Source organism: Culex quinquefasciatus, chromosome 1, assembly GCF_015732765.1.
Source record: "Culex quinquefasciatus strain JHB chromosome 1, VPISU_Cqui_1.0_pri_paternal, whole genome shotgun sequence".
NCBI classification, from domain to species: Eukaryota; Metazoa; Arthropoda; class Insecta; order Diptera; family Culicidae; genus Culex; species Culex quinquefasciatus.
This window is the reverse complement of record NC_051861.1, coordinates 57,002,597-57,008,722: the sequence shown is the minus strand read 5'-3', so window position 1 is coordinate 57,008,722 and position 6,126 is coordinate 57,002,597. Positions and strand designations below refer to the sequence as shown.

General features: G+C 37.1%; 1 long non-coding RNA gene across 1 annotated transcript; it reads left to right on the top strand.

The window, feature by feature from the left end:
- The first annotated feature begins 250 nt into the window (after window positions 1-250).
- On the top strand, window positions 251-711 carry LOC119765249. Its single transcript, XR_005276596.1, has 2 exons — window positions 251-280; window positions 340-711. It is a non-coding gene; the product is annotated as an uncharacterized LOC119765249 (long non-coding RNA).
- Window positions 712-6,126: the final 5,415 nt, after the last annotated feature.

Here is a 6,126-nt window from a genome sequence, read left to right as displayed (position 1 = left end):
CAACCGTAAGCGAGTCAGCAGCAAATGACGCCTATCTCTGACCAAGTTTTCCTCATTCTCAAAAGTTAAAGGTCACCACCGCAAACACGGGTACAAGTGAAGCACGACCCATTATCAAGGTCAAGCAGACATGGAAACAAGATGTATGTTCGCTGAACCACGCGGAGTCTCACCGATACCAATAAATTGCCCAACTCAGACAACAAGAGCGGTACTCGAAGCACACGGATAACTACAGGAGTAACTGACGCTAGAAAAAACGCCCCATGGACCGAACGGGGTAAGATCAAACTAAGTTCGAGTGAGAACATTGAGAGCTAACTACATCTGTTTCCGTAGGTTTGGTGTTCCTGTCCCTGAGCGCGAGGACGGATCAATCGTGCACAGGTTGAGCTGATTGGCTGGTGGATTCGACTAGAGCGCTTCATTCGCTCCAAGCATCTGGTAGAGCAGGGCCATGCGCGCTGATGAAGTGCTCGAAAATCGGGCGCATCACGCTGACGCAGAGCGGAGTGCGTGCCAACACCGTACGCGCAACAATATCCTACGCGTCGGGCGGACGCAAAGCTTCGTGCGCGGCAAACCCGTACATCAGAGACATTCGAGGTTGAATTAGGAGTTTTGAATCTATTTTCAACCTTATCAACAGCTATTAAAATGAGTTATTGCGTTGATTGTTTTAATTATTTGTTATAAAAAAACTGAAATACACAAACAATCGAAACAGTGTTGTTTACTTTAGGTTCTGTCCCGAAATGCAATTCCCAATCTGAAACTAACCCCTGATTAAATCGAATCCCAAACTATATCCTTCAATCCCGACCAATTTCGTAAGCGTGACCAGCCCCCTCCCCGTCCTCCCATCTTTTCAAACTTCTTAACTGATCGACAGACAACTGTGTCGATCCCCTAACAAGAACAGTCTTTGATAACCCGCCAACCGCCAACCCGGAACAATGCCGGTGTCGAAACTGTCCACCAATTCTTGTAAAACATATTTGACAAACAGCAAACCGCCAACCCGGAACAGTGCCGGTGTCCGAACTGTCTCATCCATTTGATAACCTGGAACAACACCGGTGGCCAGATTGTCCAAGGAAAAGATTTTGCTATCGTTGAAAACTCACAAAACACTGCTGGCCAAAACCGTAGCCCATGCTTGTCTATAAATAAATGTTCTAAAAATAACTTTGTAAATATGACTAGAAAAAGTCAAAGCACCATCGATGAAAAACCAAAGATATCTTGAACATACACCAGCTAGCCCGTTTCACCCCACACAGTAAAGCCCCTTGTAATATCTCAAACGTTCGACAGTGCGAGGCATAAGGACCGCGGGGAAACCTGCAGGGACTTTCTTTGCATTAAGAGCTATCCAAGGTGTGGTAGACTGCGAGGAGCAGTAACCAGCTCGGAGCTCGAAATAAAGTAGACAAGTCGCCTTGATGTTCCAGCCGAAAAGACTGATTTTTGTTTATTTGAACTCGGGTATTTATACTAGTCAAATTTGTTGCATCACATGTAATTTGAGTGGTGACACTTACGTGCTACAGTATAGACTTCTGGAGTTGGCTTGTACTGGGTTGAACCCTTGCGCTGGCTCAGCAGGAGTCAGCGTCCCGGCCAATTGTCGATGATCCGAAATATGGTTCGAAAAAGGCTATACGCAAGCATCAGCAATTATGCTTGCGCCAAGTGGTTCTAACTGTGTGTGGGCTCTACAGCCAGGCAGGGTTTGTGTTTTGAAAGACAAAACCTGGTCTTGTTGTGCGAGGTCCGGGCATGGTAATAAAAATGGAAATTAAGTGTGAATGGGTATGTTGGGAATGCAGTGGTGTTCAGACTATTACACCTTCCCCCTTTAAAAGAATAGTTTTATGAAGTAAAATTATTCTTTGCCGTTCTCCAGTAGCCATTTACAATTTATTTGATATATTTATGAATTTTTGTTGTTGTGTGTTTGTTTTGTTACATTGTGTTTTGTTACATTGTGTAAGTGTATGTTGTTTTGTATCCGAATTTTTCACTTCCGCATTCTATTGCTGGGAAAAATTTACCTGCATTGTTGATGCTAGGCTCGGTGGTTTATTTGATTATTCTATTTTTGTGCACTATTGTTTTCTTTTTTGTTATAGGTTCTTCTAATTCGCAATTCGGATCTCTGATTTGTGTGATTCTAAATGGACCTTGATAAAATGAATCTAGTTTTCTCCTATTTTCATTTTTTAGATAAACCAGATCACCTATTTGAATGTGGATAGGGTTAGTTACTTTGTTACAGATTTGAGTTTTTTCTTGTTTTTGCTGTTCTAATATTGACTTTGTTAAATTTTGACTCTTTTGTAATCTAAATTTCAACTCATTGTGATATGCTTCTAAATTGTAGACTGGATCTAGAGTTCTTTGATTATTGCTATGTGGTAAGTTTGCTTTAACACCGAACACTAATTCATAAGGTGTGTACCCATGAATAGTATGTGGAGTTGTGTTGTAATTAAATTGATAATATTTCAACCAATCATCCCAATCCGATTGATGCTCGTTAACGAAACATCGTAGGTATTCGTTTAAACACCTATGATTTCTTTCAAGAGCACCAATGGTTTGTGGGTGATAGGCAGTTGCAAAAGTTTGTTTTATTTTCAATTGTTTGCAGATCTGACTAAGAACTTCGTTATTATATTCGGTACCTTGGTCGGTTTTGATTTCCAAAAATTTTCCATAAATTAAGATGAAGTTATCTACTATGGCTCTTGCTATAGTATTAGCTTCTTTGTTTTGTATTGGTGCAAGAACTATATATTTAGTTAGTTCGCACTGAATTGTTATTGCATATCTGTTGCCGTTGTTGGTTTTGGTAGGGGTCCTACTGTATCTATTGTAATGATTTCAAAAGGTTTACTCGGAGTTGTTGTTATTATTTGTGGTTCTTTAGTATGTTGTACAATTTTATTTCTTTTACACAGTTCGCAGGCCTGAACGAAAAGTGTAATAGAACGTTTCATTGCTTTCCACCGGTACAGGTCTCGGATCTGTAGGTACATTCTAGTTTGTCCTACGTGTCCTCCTGTCGGTGTATTGTGGAAATTTCGTAAGATTTCTTGAATTTTATTTTTGTTATCTACATACATTGGTGGTTTGTATATTAAAATTTGTAGACTTTGCAAAGTTTTATTAGCTACAATTTTAAATGTAGAAGTTGTTACTTTTTTGAAAATTTCATCTTCCATTGAAAGAGATATTCGATCGATTCTCATTTTCTTTAATTCTTTTTCAAGCCTTGAAAGAGTCATCTCTAAAGTTGGTCTTTCATTTTCTGGCTGAAATGGGATTTTCATCATTATTTTTTTGTTTTTATAGATCTGTAAAGTGTTATTGACAACACGTAAAGCGCATAATTTTCTCGTTTCATTAATGTTTTCAACTGTATAAGCCGCTTGATAGGTGATACTAGTATCAACCTGCGTGCTTTGCATGCTTTTCGTTTTCTGCATTGATCTCGTGTTTACTACGAGCATTTGCATATTTTGTAGTTGTTCACTTGTTATAACCATTCGTGAGAGCGCGTCCGCACCCACGTTTTCCTTACCAGCTATATATATTACATCGAAATTGAATTCTCCTAAATCCAAACGCATTTGTGTCAATTTGGATGTTGGGTCTTTCATTCCGTATAAATGTACAAGTGGTCTGTGATCAGTTCTGATTACAAACCTATTTCCGTAAAGATATGGTTTGAAGTAGTTAATTGCCCAGTGGATTGCTGTTAGTTCTTTGAGAATAACAGACTTATTTTTCTCACCAGGTGTAAAGTTCTGCTAGCGTAGGCTATCGGTCGATCGCCTTCACTAGTGATTTGGGATAAAATTGCTCCACAACCGACGTTAGAAGCATCCGTTGTGAGAATAAAAGTTTTGGCAAAATCAGGGTATTGTAAAATTTTGGTGACAGCAGTTTGTGTTTCAGTGTGTCGAAGGCGAGTTGACACTGAACAGACCAGTCAAATTTGCAATTCTTTTACATAACTGGTTTAAAGGGTGAGCAATTGTTGAAAAATTTTCAACGAATTTTCTATAGTAGTTACAAAATGCGACGAATCTTCGAACTTCGTCAGCATTCTGCGGCACTGGATATTTAACCAGTGATTCATATTTAGAATCATCTGGGAGTATTCCTTTATCTGTGACTTTGTGCCCCAGATAAGTTACTTCAGATTTAAAAAATTTACATTTTGAAGGATTAAGCTTCAAATTGTGATGTCGCAATCTTTCAAAAACAGTAGTTAAATTTTTAATGTGATGTCTCATTGAGCATCCTATGACAATAATATCGTCAATATAAATAAAAGCTACTTCAGGAGTGAGACCTGCCATCGCAATGGTCATCATCCTTTGAAAACTATTTGGGCTAATGTTCAAACCAAACGGTAATCTTAAAAATTGGAAGTGCCCAGTATCCGTGGAGAATGCAGTAAATTTTCTACATTCCTCCTCTAAAGGAATCTGGTGAAATCCAGATGTCAAGTCTAGGGTGCTAAAATATTTAGCTCTTCCTAGCTGGTCTAAAATCGTATCTATTCTCGGCAATGGAAATTTATCTGCCAATATTTTTTTATTTAACTGACGGAAATCAACGACCAGTCTCCATTTTTTAGAACCATCACTTGATTTTTTGGGCACCAATAAAATTGGTGAATTATAATTCGATACAGATGGTTCAATAATTTTGTCATTTATCATTTTTTTGACCTGTTCTTCAATTACAGGTTTTTGTGAATGTATAGTTTTATAATTAGGGATATATACTGGACTAGGGTCAGTGAGGTTAATTTTTTGTTCATAGAAATTATTTGTGGTTAGTTTTTCGTCGGGTAAGCAGAAAATATCCGAAAATTTTGTGATTAATTGTTTTAAAGGGTCGTGTGTGTAGTTTGGAATTTCATCAAAATTTATTTTTTCAATTATGTCTTCAACTCTGTTTTGGTTGTTTAGGATCAATAATTCAAAATTCCTTAATGGTTCAATTTTCGGTTTAAATTTCTTCAGTAAAATTGGTGAATTCGTTGTATTTATTAATTTCACACAGCTTGTGTTAGGGGATATTATTGTGTTTCCGCAGAATAATCCTCGTTGGATTTCCTCAGAAAACACAACAGAATCCTCATCGACACTAAGTTGTGGAATTCTTCTAATTATTTCGCACCTGGGCGGTACTACTATTGAGTTATTTAAATTATCCTCAATTGGTACCTCAACGGTGTTCTCTTGAAAATTAAATGTCAATAACCAATTTTCATAGTTAATTGAACATTTGTATTTAATAAAGAAATCGCGTCCTAGGAGTCCATCTGTTATTATGGGAAAATCGCTAGGGACGACTTGGAACATATGACTGACGATCAATCCATTATCAAATTTCAATTGAGTTTCAGTTTCGGCCAATGTACGTATTGATCCATCTGTAACTCCTGTTAAATTGTACTGCTTTGCGGTATTTACTTTTTGCTCGGGTTTCAATTTACCGGCTTTAAATTTTGAAATATCAGCACCTGTGTCAATTATAAAACTGCATTTTGAGTTGGCCATGCCTGCAGTGATAAATACAAAATTCGCTGAGGCATTGTTTACGGAAAAAATGGAGTTTGCGTCTAGTCTAAAAAATGTTGGTTTTCTCTGTTTGACCCGGTTTGGTTGTTATTAACGTTCTGAGTTTGAACGTTTTGTTGATTGTTGGGATCAGTATTTAGTTGAAAAATTTGGTGAGGGTTTCTGTTAGTCCCATGACCATTACCTCTATTTGACTGATTATTGTTATTTCTATTATTATAATTATTGTTATTGTTATAATTATTGTTATTATTTCGATTGTTGTTTCTGTTATTGTTACGATTGCGATTATTATTGTTATGGTTACGATTATTATTGTCATAATTATTATTATAATTATTGTTATAATTGCCATGATAACGGTTGTTACCATTACGATTACGGTAATTATTACCGTTTGTGTTATTATTGTTACCATTATTGTTGCGGTAATTTTTATTTGGTTTAGATTGTTGGAATAATAGTATTTCGGCAGGAGTATCAATTGATTCTTCCAATGCAATGTTAATTGCATCGGAAA